We start from the raw sequence: 14,129 nt of genomic DNA, 5'->3' as shown, positions 1-14,129 counted from the left end.
TGTTAAGAGATTATGAGCATTTCAATCAAACCTGCTCAGGCAGAATAATCTGAATAATTTTTAGAGGTATAAAGAAATAAAACTCCAGTATTAAAAAAACAACAACAAAGATTTGAGAAAAGTCAGAAAAATAAATCATATTTTGTTTTTTTGTTTTTGATGTTTCTTATATCCTACCCTGTTAATCATTGTGACTTTTAAAGTTGCCAATTGGTAGTGGAATAACACAACTAATTTGAGAAGATAGAAATTCAATTTTGATTAGAAAAAATATCCATAAATTAGCAAGTAATGGATGAATGGTTAAAATAGATAGCTAAATGTAATGGATAAATATTTGAAATAGTTGGCCAAAAGTAATGGATAAAGGCTTGAAATAGCTAAAAGTATAAATGGTTCAACTACAGGTAGCTAAAAGTAAACGGTTGAAATAGTTAGCTAAGTCATGGATTAAAATGTAGCTTCTGTCACAAGTGGTAGTACAAATGACCAAATCCACTATAACAGTTCAGTTGTATGAAAACATTATTATTTTATATAATTAATAGTGTTAAATAACACAGTTTATAATCAGTTCAAATGAACACATTTGGAACATGATGCTTGGTGTCAATGAAGGGGTACTTGAGTTCATCTGAGAGGGTCAGACAACCCTTTGGGCTCTCGACCTCCAGGTTGGGAACCATTGGCGTAAAAGAAGGTGGACTGGCAGGCAGATTTTGTAACTGTAAATCATAATTCAAATTTGAAACAATTGTTTCAATCCTCCTGTTTCAAGTAAAAGGAGACCAATGTAATTGTTGTTACAGTAACAAAAGAAGGACACAAAATGAGTAAACAAAATGCCTTCTGGGTGGTTGTGATGTTTGTTAAGTTGTTTTTTGGCCTTTCTTTATTGAGGGTTATTTCCTTGTATGGCTACAGAGGAACGTGTTTTTGTGTAGGTGTGGTTGGTTTTTGATGAGTTTATAAATGAAAATTTAGCTTCCATGTTCCACTCCTTTTGGCACTGTTGTGTATTTCTCTGGAAGCCCTCAAAATGTTTTGTGTGTGTGTAGTTTCTGTTTTTGATGAGTGATAAATAAAAGCATGTGTAAGGTGACACTCCTCTATTCTTCTGTGGAATAAGATTGTGTGTGGTTTTAGTGACTTAAAAGGTAGGTGAGTAATAGGTGTAGGTTTTATTTGATCTAATCAGCTGCTTAAGGTTATGTCATTTTTGTTTATTTTATTCATTTGTTCAGAAATCAGCCAGCAGCTTTCTTTTCTTGTGAAAGTTAGAGAAAAACAAAGAGCTGTGAGCTGGAAACAGTGTGTTTACTTGATGTGTTTTTAAAAACTCGGCAAAATTGATTTATAAAAAAAAAAAAGTAGGCAAAAGGGTGGGAGAACACTGAAAAGTGAAATATTTTCATTCAAAATTCAGTAAAGGAATTTGTTCCTGCTTCACCTTTTTAGTGTTTAAACTGATATAAAATCCCAAAAGTTACATGTCATTGTTTCATGACTGTAACACCGCTGTAATGACATTGGCATCCATTGATACTGCTTGTAACTACTCAATTTAGCAGCACATTCAGAATTCAGACACTTAACACAAACACGCATTTAAAGTCACTTTATATAATTTTTATTGCTACCTCGTGGCAGGTGATATGAGGCCTGTCTATTTTTTATTTTATATCATTGTACTCTGGTTTTTATGATGCACCCATAGACGTGCAGATGCTTTATGTTTTTGTCTTTGTTTTTATGTTTTGTTGGTTTTTTTAAACCCTGGTCCTGAGAGACACAACATTTCATGCAGCTATATTTTGTATGGTTGAAATGACAAAATGAAAATATGACAAAAATAAGTGATCACACAATATGCATGTGAATGTGTACTAAATTCTGGGATGCATATGCTTTTGCGCTAACAAATCCAAAGCTAACTTGAAAAAAAAACAGATACCACAAAAGGAGTGAAGAAAAAGTAACAAGCATCTTACAGTAGATTGTCCTAGATATTTTAGATATTCCAAAAACAATAAAGCACACTTAACAAATGACATCTTAAATAAATTATAGCTTTTAATGTAATGTTGACATTTACACAGGTATTGTGTGAACTTAGTAATTGAATGATATGGCACATTGTCCTCACATGTGTATGTAGTTTTGTTGTATGTAGTTAGCTATATATATATCTATATAAACACAGGTGTGCTCCCATCCTCAACTTTACCTGTGGAATACCATTGGTGGTTGAAACATTGTCATGTCCATGTAAAATAAAAGCAGTGTGTGGATATTTTATTTTGTCTTTTTGTGCAGATTATTGTTACCTAGCAGCTGCAAAGACTTCATGGATGTGCTTGTGACTTCTGGTGATTACACGAAGTGACAAAATACAGTAAACTTGAACAATATGATGGAAATGTGTCTTTGATATTGCAATTGAATTAATATGTTAATTCAGTCAGGACACTCACGTATTATTGCAGCAATATGCATTTTAGTTTGGCGAGGTGGCTCTGCTCATGTGACGCTCTGAAGCAAATCCTTGACACAGACTGTCCCTTAGCTCACAACACACAACATTTAATGAACATAAACACATATTAAAAACATTCAAAATTCACATGCAGTACAACTAAATGCTAATAGAGGAGGAGGCTGGGGAGCAGGCAGCAGCGAGGATGCAGAGCTCAGCGTTATATGCAAACTGAACGAGCGCCAAATGTTTATATGTCCCCCTATTGTGAGAGATAGGTGGTGGACATGACTGGAGGGTGTATGGAACATGTGACTACAAAATGACTTCTGTGTCTGTCTCTGTGGCAGCCTTCTATATTCTTTGCTGTTACAATGTATAAATAATGCAACTGCCATCTTGGTTACATTAATGTTCAAAAAGGGTTTGCACCCCCAAATCTATCAGATTGCTCCTTTAATTCAATTGTCAGTTTTTTTTTAAGTTAAGCACAGGGGAATAAAATGACAAAAAGTACAGCTATGCCTTCTTCAGTACGCAATTGTCCTTCAGCCTCCAGGGTGAGTGGTTTTAACCTTTCACTAACAAATAGCCTACGTGCCAATCAGCTCATCACCCACAGGTGCACCAAGTGACTATCTCTGGTAAGATAAGTGTCTTCAAATGCGACATTCACAAAACCATATCCAGATCGTACAAACAGATAATTAACATATATAAATGCGAGCCATATGGGTAATTCTGAAACAGCTATATCTAACCGTTATGAACAACAACAAAATATAATGAACAGACATGTCTGTGGCACACTGCAATGAAAATATCATGGCAATCGTCATGCGTCAATGTAGTATAAGACAAATCCAAACAGTACCGGATAAGTGTAAATGCTCTACTTTAATGTTCCCACTTCATGTCACTTTGTATGTGACACATTTCAAAGCCCAGATGATTATTAACATTTTTTTTCAAACCCTCATAAACTAAAAACAGGTTTTCACATGACAGATGCAATAAGTTACAGTACAGTGTTTCATACAGGAATTCTTTGTCCAATAATTAAAATGTCTTTGCATGCAAACACAAAGCTGCTAATTCATGCACAGTCAGCCCGAGCGACATGAGTTGTTTCTTTTGAGTACTCCAGTTTGAGATTGTTCTTGTTTGAAGTACAACAAAGAAATCATAAAATGCCAACATGTAATTACAGAAACACCGGCATGCCCATGGCAGGAATGCAGAACAACCCAGCAGATAAAACTGGGTCACCGGCAGGTAGGTCCAATCAAATTGCTGGATTACACAAGTGTAAACTGGAACTACAGCAAGGAAAGATATTTGATCAAATTAAAAAACAAGTTGCATGGTCTTGTTCTTTCAGCTGTACTTGTGTTTACTGCTAATTATATTAGCACGCTAACAGGCTAAATTAAGATCGTGGACATGGTAAACATTACCCTCTAAACATCAACATAAAATGACTTAACATTTAGCTCAAAGCACCACTGTGCCTAGGTACAGCCTCATAGAGTACCGGGTAATCACTTGAAGTAGTATCTCTGTGCAAAGTTTGTTGAGATTATCTTAAAATTATCTAAACATTTTTTTGCAAAGATTAAAAATGGTGGAAAATTATGGATGAGATCAAAGCCAGTCTGATGGATCTGTCTTGGTTCACAAAAAGATAATCGGTAGCAGGCTTTTAAAATGTTATTTTTCTACGTTGTTATGGTTGAGATGCAGTAAATGTTTTTGCTCAGTTCCAGTTGAGAAGCAGACTGGAAAAGTGCAAAGTAACATCAACATCAAAAGTTGCCATGAAACTTGTGCGTGTCCTCCATTAAGGATTAATCTTGAGATGGAATCAAAAGATAATGACTCAACTGACAGAAACATTTTAGAGATTAGCAGGAGTTGAAAGGAGGAATAACAGACATGAAAAAACAATTAAACTTTTGTGCCTTTTCCTGGAGGACAAACAAACTCTCTGGTTAAACAAGATTCTGGTTGTATGGTTTAATTTGGAGTTTTTGAAGGTTAGTATTCTAGTTTTAAAGCGGAAGCTAAACTTAGACCTAGAATTAAAAATAAAAAAAAACAATACATCTATCTTACCTTAACAAGGTTTAATAAATAAGCTGTGATTCAGTCAGATCACATGTCCATCCCTTTTTGGTGGAATACCTCCTACGCATTTTCATACAAGCTACTGATGCACATCATGAATACCCAAAGGTAAAAAGAGCTTTTTACCTTTGGGTATTCATCGTTGGAAATCACATTAACTGAACAGCAGTCTTGGTTTTTTGACCCAACCATCCTCCCGTACCTTTCCCCTAAAATCTGTTGCGGTTGACAGACAAGAGTCATAATTTGCACAGCCAGTTTTTCAAGAAAAAGTAACCTGATAATTTTAAGCAGGTCGTTTTTCTGGTGAAGGCCGTTTTCACTTTTGACATGTAGTGTCTGCGGTTCCATAAAAACTTATACTGTAGCACAAAATAATAAAGTAAAATACCTCAAATGTTTTGCCACACAGAGAGATGCTGCTCATTTGAACAACATTTCTTTAAACTTCTTCTGTTTATTCCAAATTAACTTTAAATTAAGCACCAAAAGCAATATATAGATTTAGAATTTGTATTACAATACAGACAAATGCTGTTACACTAATGTGATTTGAAATATAGTGACCTAAAAAGTTACCCAACAAACTAGCTTACAGTGTATTTCAGCTGTAAGTAAACAACTGGGGAACAGTTTGCACATTTATTTTCAAATGTGCATAATAGTAAAAAATAGTTAAAATTAATAAAATAACAAAAATAAGCTGTGTGTTACAGTTTATATTTATGGAAAATGCAAATGCATAAGCAAAAGTATTAGGTAATATAACTTTAATAAATTTAAAAAAAACTTGGTGTTAAACAGTTTGGTAATGCCACAGACTGTAATTACAAAATGCAACCTGAACATTTTTATATGAAAAAAAGATGAGTAGTGTTATTTTAAAAACTGAAAGCAACCCACGATGCAATAAAACTGCAGTTTACATGTAGTGATTTAGTAGTTTGTTGTGGTTTTCTTTCCTTGTCACTGAGGCAGTGTTGTAGTAACATCGGTCTTGGTCTCGAGACCACTTTTTGAAGGTCTCGTCTCGGAATCGACCACATTTTTACTCGGTCTTGTCTTGGTCTCAGACAAAGAGCACTCTGGATTTTATTTCAAGACTGATCAAGACTACAACTGCAGGGATATCACTAAATTGCCGGTGCATTGTCTGATTTATTTGTTAACATCATTACTGTGATTAGATGTAAAACTTCCTGCTTCAAATGCAACCAATAACTTGACTCATTTCTAATTTCTAAAAGTCAAGTAGAAATAACTACAGTAACCTTAGGCTTTCATCCTTTCTAAGGTAGGCTACCAGTATTTTGATACAGCTCTCTCTCTCTCTGTCTCTCTCTCACTCTGGCTTCTCCCTGTGCATCAAAGTTAGGTCAAATTAATGATTCGTAATTGATGATGTTATTCGGTAGCCTAATTTTTATACAAGTAATATTCATAATGGTTTAAATGAACAATTTGATAGTATTTCCCATCTTTGCTGAGCAAGAGTTTTGTGCAAAAGGAAGACCTGTCCATTATAGACGCCTTTCCCATTGCTTGCCAGCTATTTGCCACCTAATTTAGTTAACATAAATTGACACAATAATAATATGAATGTAGTTGATTAAGTTACTTACAAGTTCTTGCAATTTTTCTAGAAAATGATAATGTAATGTCAGTAAAAATGGAGAAAAAAAACAGAAAAGGAAAGAAAAAAGCCATACAATTTAAGACACAGCCAGAATTTTAAAGAATCATCAGACCATCAAAGACATCAGTATAATATGAAGCTCTGAGGTTTTTTTTAATCTGAGGGATCAACAGGTCAGCTGTGGTTATAAACTACGAGTAAATATATCACGTAAAGAAAAACTGAAACTGTATATTACAAGTATTTTATTCAAATTAACATTTACTTAGGGTTAACAAATAGGTCTCAGTGTTTACAGATAAGAATTTGCAGGTATTTCAAGTGACAGATCAACCAAGGTGGATATCCACTACTAGATGTTTATTGATTGAGCCTGCAGTCTCCTGTGAGAATGAATTAACAAACTGGAAAATGTAACATTCTTTATATAATCAGCTGTTCAGCACTGTTTTTATTACAGCCTTTAGCAACCTGTCATTGCTTCATTTCAAGGGGTCAGAAACCAGAACTGTTGACTGCTGCTGTCCATTTCAATCAGACTATAAACTGTGCAGCTATGCTCACTTGACCTTCTGAAACTGTATCATTTGTCCACAGATGAAACACTTAAAAAGACTACCATAAGCACTGATTATAATAATAATTATTATTATTTTTATTAAGAACATTCAAGTGAAAGTACACAAGGATTAGCATCAAAAGCAAAGAACCAAAAGTAAAAATAATTATTGATGCATTAATGCATGTATCACTTTAATGTTGCAGGTGGTAAAGGTGGAACTAATTTTAACTTTATTTATTTTGGGTAGTTTTATCTATACATCATCATTTATTTGACGGTTATATGCATTAATAATCTGAATGTAGTGGAGTAAAAAGTACAATGTTTTCCTGTGAAATATAGTGGAGTTGTCAGGCAGGTGAGTACGAGGTTGCAGGATAAGGACCCACATGCAGACAACCAAGGGCCCTGTTCTTCAAATGGCTAACGTGCTGTTATAAGGCTAAAATAATCCTGTTTATTCTCTTCCAGCTAATTTGATTCTTCGACAGAAGTTTGACGATTGATTTGTTAATCTTGGATGAATCTTGAATAACACTACAACAGGTTTGGGCTTAACGCCTTGTTGCTACAACAACAGTTCCAGATGGATTTTCAACCAGCTTTTAAGAACCAAAAAATCCAGACTCATGTCAAATCGTCAACATTCAAATCTGGCTAGCTTGGTTATCTATGTATGAAGAATGGGGCCCTGTACTTTGTAAATCCAAGCATCCAGTCCTCATCCTGGATCAAACTAAATGTTGCCAATGCATCACCCAGGTAGCAATTAAGTTTCCCTCAAATCATATTTGGCAAAGTAAAGTAGTAGCCTAAACATATTTTATAGTAGACAGGTTTGGATAATATCATTTTTACAGAAAAGACAATAAAATTGCACCAAAAAATATAATATACAAACATTGCCACAGCCACTGTGTGGAGGATTTGTAACAAGTAGTAAGATTGTTTTAGTGCTATTATATTTCAAAATAAAGATATAAGACTTAACCTGCCTGCAGAAGAGCTGGTCACTGCTGGACCCAAACGTACCCCTCGCCCTACTCCCATTTTCTCTCCCCTAAACCCCCCTCGGTGCCCACTTCCACCATTGGCTTTAAGTCCTCATCCAGTTTTGACACATTTGTCACAGTTACGCCGCCCAACCCCTCCCCCTCCATGACGGCCTCAAAATCATCCTCTCTCTCCCCAGCCTGATAAAAGTACAGCACGTCCAGTTTCTTGTGTACAAAACACAGCAGGCTCGAACTGATATCTGCCGGGTCCAGGCTACAAGGCAAATGGCACTCATGACTCTTTCCAGGACAAGCCGGGGCCCTCTGTGCCGGCAGCGTTCTCATCCCTGTCTTGATAGGTAATAGAAAAATAATGGAGAATCTGCTAAGAAACAGGAAGCACTCACAGCCACGTTAAGACAAAGTCAGCCTACTACCACTTTAAGAATATATCCAGGATTTAAGGACTTGTGTCTCAGCAGGATTTGGAAAAACTTGCCCATGCATTTATCTTCAGTCGACTCAACTACTGTAACGGTGTCTTTACAGGTCTCTCTAAAAAATCGATCAGCAGCCGATTCAGAACGCTGCTGCTCGCGCCCTCACTAAGACCAAGAAAGTGGATCACATCACTCCAGTTCTGAGGTCTTTACACTGGCTTCCTGTCTGTCAAAGAATTTATTTCAAAATACTACTGTTGGTTTATAAATCACTGAATGGTTTAGGGCCAGAGTACATTTCTGATCTTCTGCTACGTCATGAACCATCCAGACCTCTCAGGTCGTCTGGGATATATTTGCTTTCTGTCCCCAGAGTCCAAACGTGTTTTTCATGATGAAAATAATAATCACAGTGATTCTTTCCCTGAATTATGCATTCTTCCTGCACATGGTCACATGTGAAAACTTCAAAGGCGGGAGTTGAAATTCCCCCAGCCTACTAAGAAACCTCACCCTACTAAGAAATGTTTGACTAGAAACAATATTCTCTACATTTTAATCACGTTTACGTGATAATTACGTTTTATTTTTCACATTACATTTACATTTATCAGTTCTGTTTTATTTTCTTCAAATGTTCAAATTCTTATATGAGTGTCAAAGTGCTGCTTCAAAGAATTCTCTACACTGCTAGGAATATAAATCTGGTGCTAAACACTAAAAATCCATTCTCTTTATTGTAATTCATCTGATTCTTTTACCCAACAGCAGTCACATTTAAAGATACTGATTCTAAAAAATATCAGAACTAGCCTAAAAAAAACCCCACCATGTCTAATTTGTCTGTAATTGTAAAAAGGAAAACTCCTCCTCAAGTCAATACAATCCCCAATTCTCACAAATAATATTGAGGATATGACCTCTGATACTTAGTCAGTCTACTTTAGTTAAGTAAATCTGATTTGTCTTAGTCTCTTACCCTGAAAATATTTCCAGTTTACTTGACTTTTAACCAACCAGGCTGCAGCAGAAATCTGATAGCAACAGGTCATCTGAGTTCATGAATAATTACAGCAGTGATTTCGCCTGTTCTGGCAGAATGACTTTCATGTTAGAAAGTCTGCGCGCTTGTCTCTGCCAGTTTCTCATTTCATTTGTGGGAGTGTTATGTCAGAGGCAAACCGCACTCCTCTGCGTTAAAAGGGTGGCACTGAAGACACTTAAGTATTCTCCATAAAAAATATCTGACAGGAATATTTCTCTCTTTCTTTTCATCTTTTTCCAAATCACACTGTTTTCTTGTATCAACTGAGATTGTACTGCTGCAATGACTTACAGCAGTACCTGTAACAAAGAGTTTCCCTTCAGGGATCAATAAAGTATTTCTGATTCTGATTCTGATTCTGCATATAAGTACATATTTGGGTGTGTAGCACCCAGAAGTGTCATGAGTGATAATATATGCATTGAAACTGACTATGACTGACTCAGATCAGTTTAGAGGAAGACGGAAAGAAAGGTAAGTAAACCAAAAAAACAAGGAAGGAAATAATTTTTTTCTTATACAACAATATGAAAGGCTTTCCCCTCCTGCAAATTCCTCTTCAGTTTCCTTGAGCAGGATGTTTCAAGTTTTTTCTATCGACCAAAATACCCATGAGCAAGGCAATCATGCTAGCAACAAGTTACTCTGGTGGCCTTTAAGAAAGACTTTGGCAGCTACATCAAAGCCATCCTCTCTTTGCTTCACATTTTAAAGTGACACTCCAGTTATTTATTGCACTGATATAAAGTTTGGGAACTCACAAGAGGTTTTCTCAGTTATGCCAGGCCTGCACAGATCCCCTGACCTCAACCCCATCCAACACCTTTGTGATGAACTGGACTGTGAGCCAGACCTTATCGTCCAGATTGTCCAATGTTCTTGTTAATGGCTGAATATGAGCAAATCCCTGCAGCCAGATTTAAAAATCTGGTGGAAAGCCTGAAACCAAAAGAGTGGAGGCTGTCATAGGAGTAGATTAATGCCCATGGTTTTGGAATGACACGTTCAACAATTACAAATGGGTGTAATGTACGGGATTTTGTTTTTCTTTTTGATTTTGTTCAGTTGTCCACGGACATTTGGCCATATATTTAAACATTTAAACAAAAAATAAATCCATAAATAATAGTAATGATAACAAATAAAACAATCCAAATGACACAAAACAATCAACATAGTAACATCAACAAGAACACGTAAGAATACACATAAGGGCCCACAATCTCAAACCACACACACGCTACATCCCTGTTAGTCATCTACACAAAATTAACAAGAAATAAAATAAATTAACACTGCCGGACAGAAATATAGTGTATATTAGAAGAAGGAAAATGCAGGGTTTGGGTTAAAATGAAGGTTGGAGCTTACAGTAGTGCTTAAGGTTAGGGAATGAACGTGATCAGGCTTTAAAAAAACAAACAACGATGATGGTTAGAAACAGGAAACAAACATTGACCTCCCATGTTAAAGTCCAATGTTTCGTTGACCCATCTATTCACCCCAGCCCCCTTCCTATGTGGATTTTGACAACATCACTGACTTCGTCCTTTGCTCACATCATAATTACTACAGAGGCCACTAGAGGGCTTTGTCGCTTGAATGTTTGGGACCCCCTGCTGAAACTACAGTCTCCTTTCTTACCATGTGAACAATCAGTGACACCTGCTGAACAGAGTCAATGCCACCAACTGACAATAAAGTTATAAAGTCATGTGTGGTTTGTTAATAATGTTGTGGTGTTTTGTTTTTACAGTGGTCCTCCTGCCATTTTATTTGTTTTTCTTTTAAATTTATTTTCTTCTGCATCCATTCTTAATATTTTTGATGCTATCAGTCATCCAAGGGAGGTTGTTGTTAGCTCCCTATTTGTTTTTCGGTAGCTCGAAATCCCTGGATCGGTTACAAGTGGTCCAGAATACCCCTGCAAGGCTTTTGACCGCCAGGTCCTCTAAAAGGATTCATGTGACACCTATCTTGATTTCTTTACACTAGCTCCTCATCAAAATCAGACTTCAATGCAATCACCATTAGAGCTCAGCATGGTCAGGTACCTGCCTACATTAGTGAGCTACAGCAGCTCTTAGGTCTCTGAGGGTTTTCTGTGGGTTTTGATTGGTCCTTGCTCCTGGCTTAAAACTGAAGACTTAAAGGTTATATTGATAACATTTTTATGTAGACGAATATAAATAAAATAAAAAAACACCCATAGAGTTTTTAGAAAGGTGTGGAATAAAAGTATCACTTCTCCTAAAAAAAAATATATGATTGTGAATTAATCATTAACTTTATAATTCGCTATGAGATTTGTTTCAGCTACCCATATCCTAAGATTACTATAGATAACGTTACATGAAACACCACCGCACAAAGTAACCTAAATCTATAGCTAATTTATAGTTATGTTGCTAAATTAATTCATTGCTCTATAAAGAAAGATTCATCACTTGACATGACTGAGTCGGAGTCTCGACCATGAAATATGCAGGTTGTGCAACGAACTGGGAACCACTGGAATGGAAAAGAAGAGGGGAGGGGGAGTGCATCATCTGGTGGCTGAATGTTATCAATGTTATCAATAGCACCTGTAAAGGTGAGGTATGTGATTCTGGAGAAATCCAATACCATGACAAATATCATGATATAGAGCGAACGACGACACAGCAAGTAATGTAACTAACGATAGCTAGGTTGTAAGTTAGCAAACTGTCGCTACAGCTGCTGCTGCAAAGCTAACTGCCAGAGAGGACGAGATGCAGCACACCAGCTCCAGACAGCGATACTCACAACTCTCCTGCTACTATACAGTAGCTAACATCACGACAACAGCATGTCTCGGCAAACTAGAAAGTAAGCTGAATGTCCGTGGGCAAGTCGTTTAACGTTGCCTGACACACAAATCATGGCTTGAATGGCTGGGATAGTGTTGTGTGGCTCCTATGAGTTTGTTTCCCATTTACAGAGCCAGTGCTGTGTACAAACACCAGATTTTTGTAATTTGACAAAAAGACGTGTATTGGATTAGAATCCCATACCCCACCTTTAAACGTAAAGCCCTTTGTGGTTGTGTCTCCTGAACCTTCAAACTGACACCTCATAAGACTGCCCCTCCCAACACACACACACTCATTTTATGTCATTTTTTATGTCTGTTCCTTTTGTCTTTTACTATAGAGCCTTGTTTTTCAGTTTCTGTTTTGTTTCTGTTGTTATGCAATTGCTGGAATTTCCCTTTAAAATGCAATTGTAACTGTTGAGTTCTTCCAGAAGGCAGGTTTTCTGTTGGAAGTCATGGTCGCTGAGTGGTTGGTTAGCCATGTTAGTTTGACTACTTAAGATAGACAGGTACTAGAGAGCTTAGTGAATGGTAAATAGACTGTACTTATATAGCCTATAAAGATGAATCACTGACACACACTTCACACACACTGGGGTTCAGTGTCTTGCCCAAGAACACTTTGACATGTGGGCTGGGGGAAGCTGGGATCGAACCGCCGACCTTCCGACCTTCCTACCACTAAGCCGCAGTCGCCACAGTGCAACTGATAAACCAGATGTCCAAAGTCTTTTTGTTAGATCAAAGCAAACATTAACATTAACATTATTGAATTTTTATCACCTATGCATTAACATGTAAGCAGCATTTTAATGTTAACTTTTTGAGGTGGAGCTGATTTTAACCATTTTATATTATATTGTGTCTTTTTCTTAAAATAAGTGAAAACATCTGGCTGTCTGGTTAGATTATTTAACCTGTTTCTGACAGAAATGAACTTGTTTCAAGAACATTTTAGAAATGAGTGTGAGTGTTATGAAAGAAGACAGAATAAGGGATTGCTGCTTTAGAATAGAAAAGAAAGAAAAATGTGACCTTATTCTAGAAAATTCATCTAACTAGTTGACTTCTATCAAAACAGGTTGAAATGATCTCACAGCAATAGCAGACTCTTTTCACTTGTTCAAGAAAATAAGACTTGTAGGACTCAGTAATATCTACATCTATTACTTGGTAAGATGAAGATTTTTGAAGTATTTTAATTTCACTTCAATGTATTATGTAGACAAACATGTTGTTCTGTATATCAAACAGTTTTTGCCAGAGGGTGCAATGACAAAGTGTTACAGCAAAAAATCTGTATATTGCAAATATTCTTCTCTAGGTTTTGAATACACAAATCATAATTCAGGGATACTTTGGATGATATAAGATCATTGGCACTCTTGCAAAAAGAGTAGCAGTTTGTCTGCCATTATTGTCTTTCTGGTGTTTGTAATTATAATAAAAATACAGAATCGTCTTATTATTATGTGTACAAATCTAAAATTTGAAAGTTAATGAAGAGATTTTGATGACTTTTTGAGGTGCATTTTAAGTCTCTACGGGCCAGATTTTCCAGATTTGTAAGGCACTTTGTAAGGTGTGGTGCTGCCATCACTCACAGGTGATTTATTTAGGATGGCCTTGATTCGTTATAAAACAATCAGGAAGCAGTAGCAGCATTGTCCCACACAGCTTTGAATATTTGTGTTTTTGTTATGACTGAAGTTCTTTTTAATATCTTACTGCTAAAGGAAACGATCTAAAGGAAACAAACACTTGAATTCCTTATCTTACTGTCCTGGAAGAGATTTAAACTTATTTGATCAACAGATAAAAGTTTCACATTCTTCCATTAATCTGTCACTGTCACATCCACAGTGTCAAGTGCCTAAACAAATATGTTGACAAACATCTAGTTAAGACTTTTGTTTTCTTTATTGGGACACAAGTTAAACACAAGTACATAAAGTCTAACTATTAATTCTTATTAACTTTCACAGAGGAGCAATAGAAAGCATTCATCACAA

This window comes from Siniperca chuatsi, linkage group LG17 (genome assembly GCF_020085105.1).
Source record: "Siniperca chuatsi isolate FFG_IHB_CAS linkage group LG17, ASM2008510v1, whole genome shotgun sequence".
In the NCBI taxonomy this organism is placed as follows: Eukaryota; Metazoa; Chordata; class Actinopteri; order Centrarchiformes; family Sinipercidae; genus Siniperca; species Siniperca chuatsi.
The sequence above is the reverse complement of the archived record's forward strand: the minus strand, read 5'-3'. Positions refer to the sequence as shown.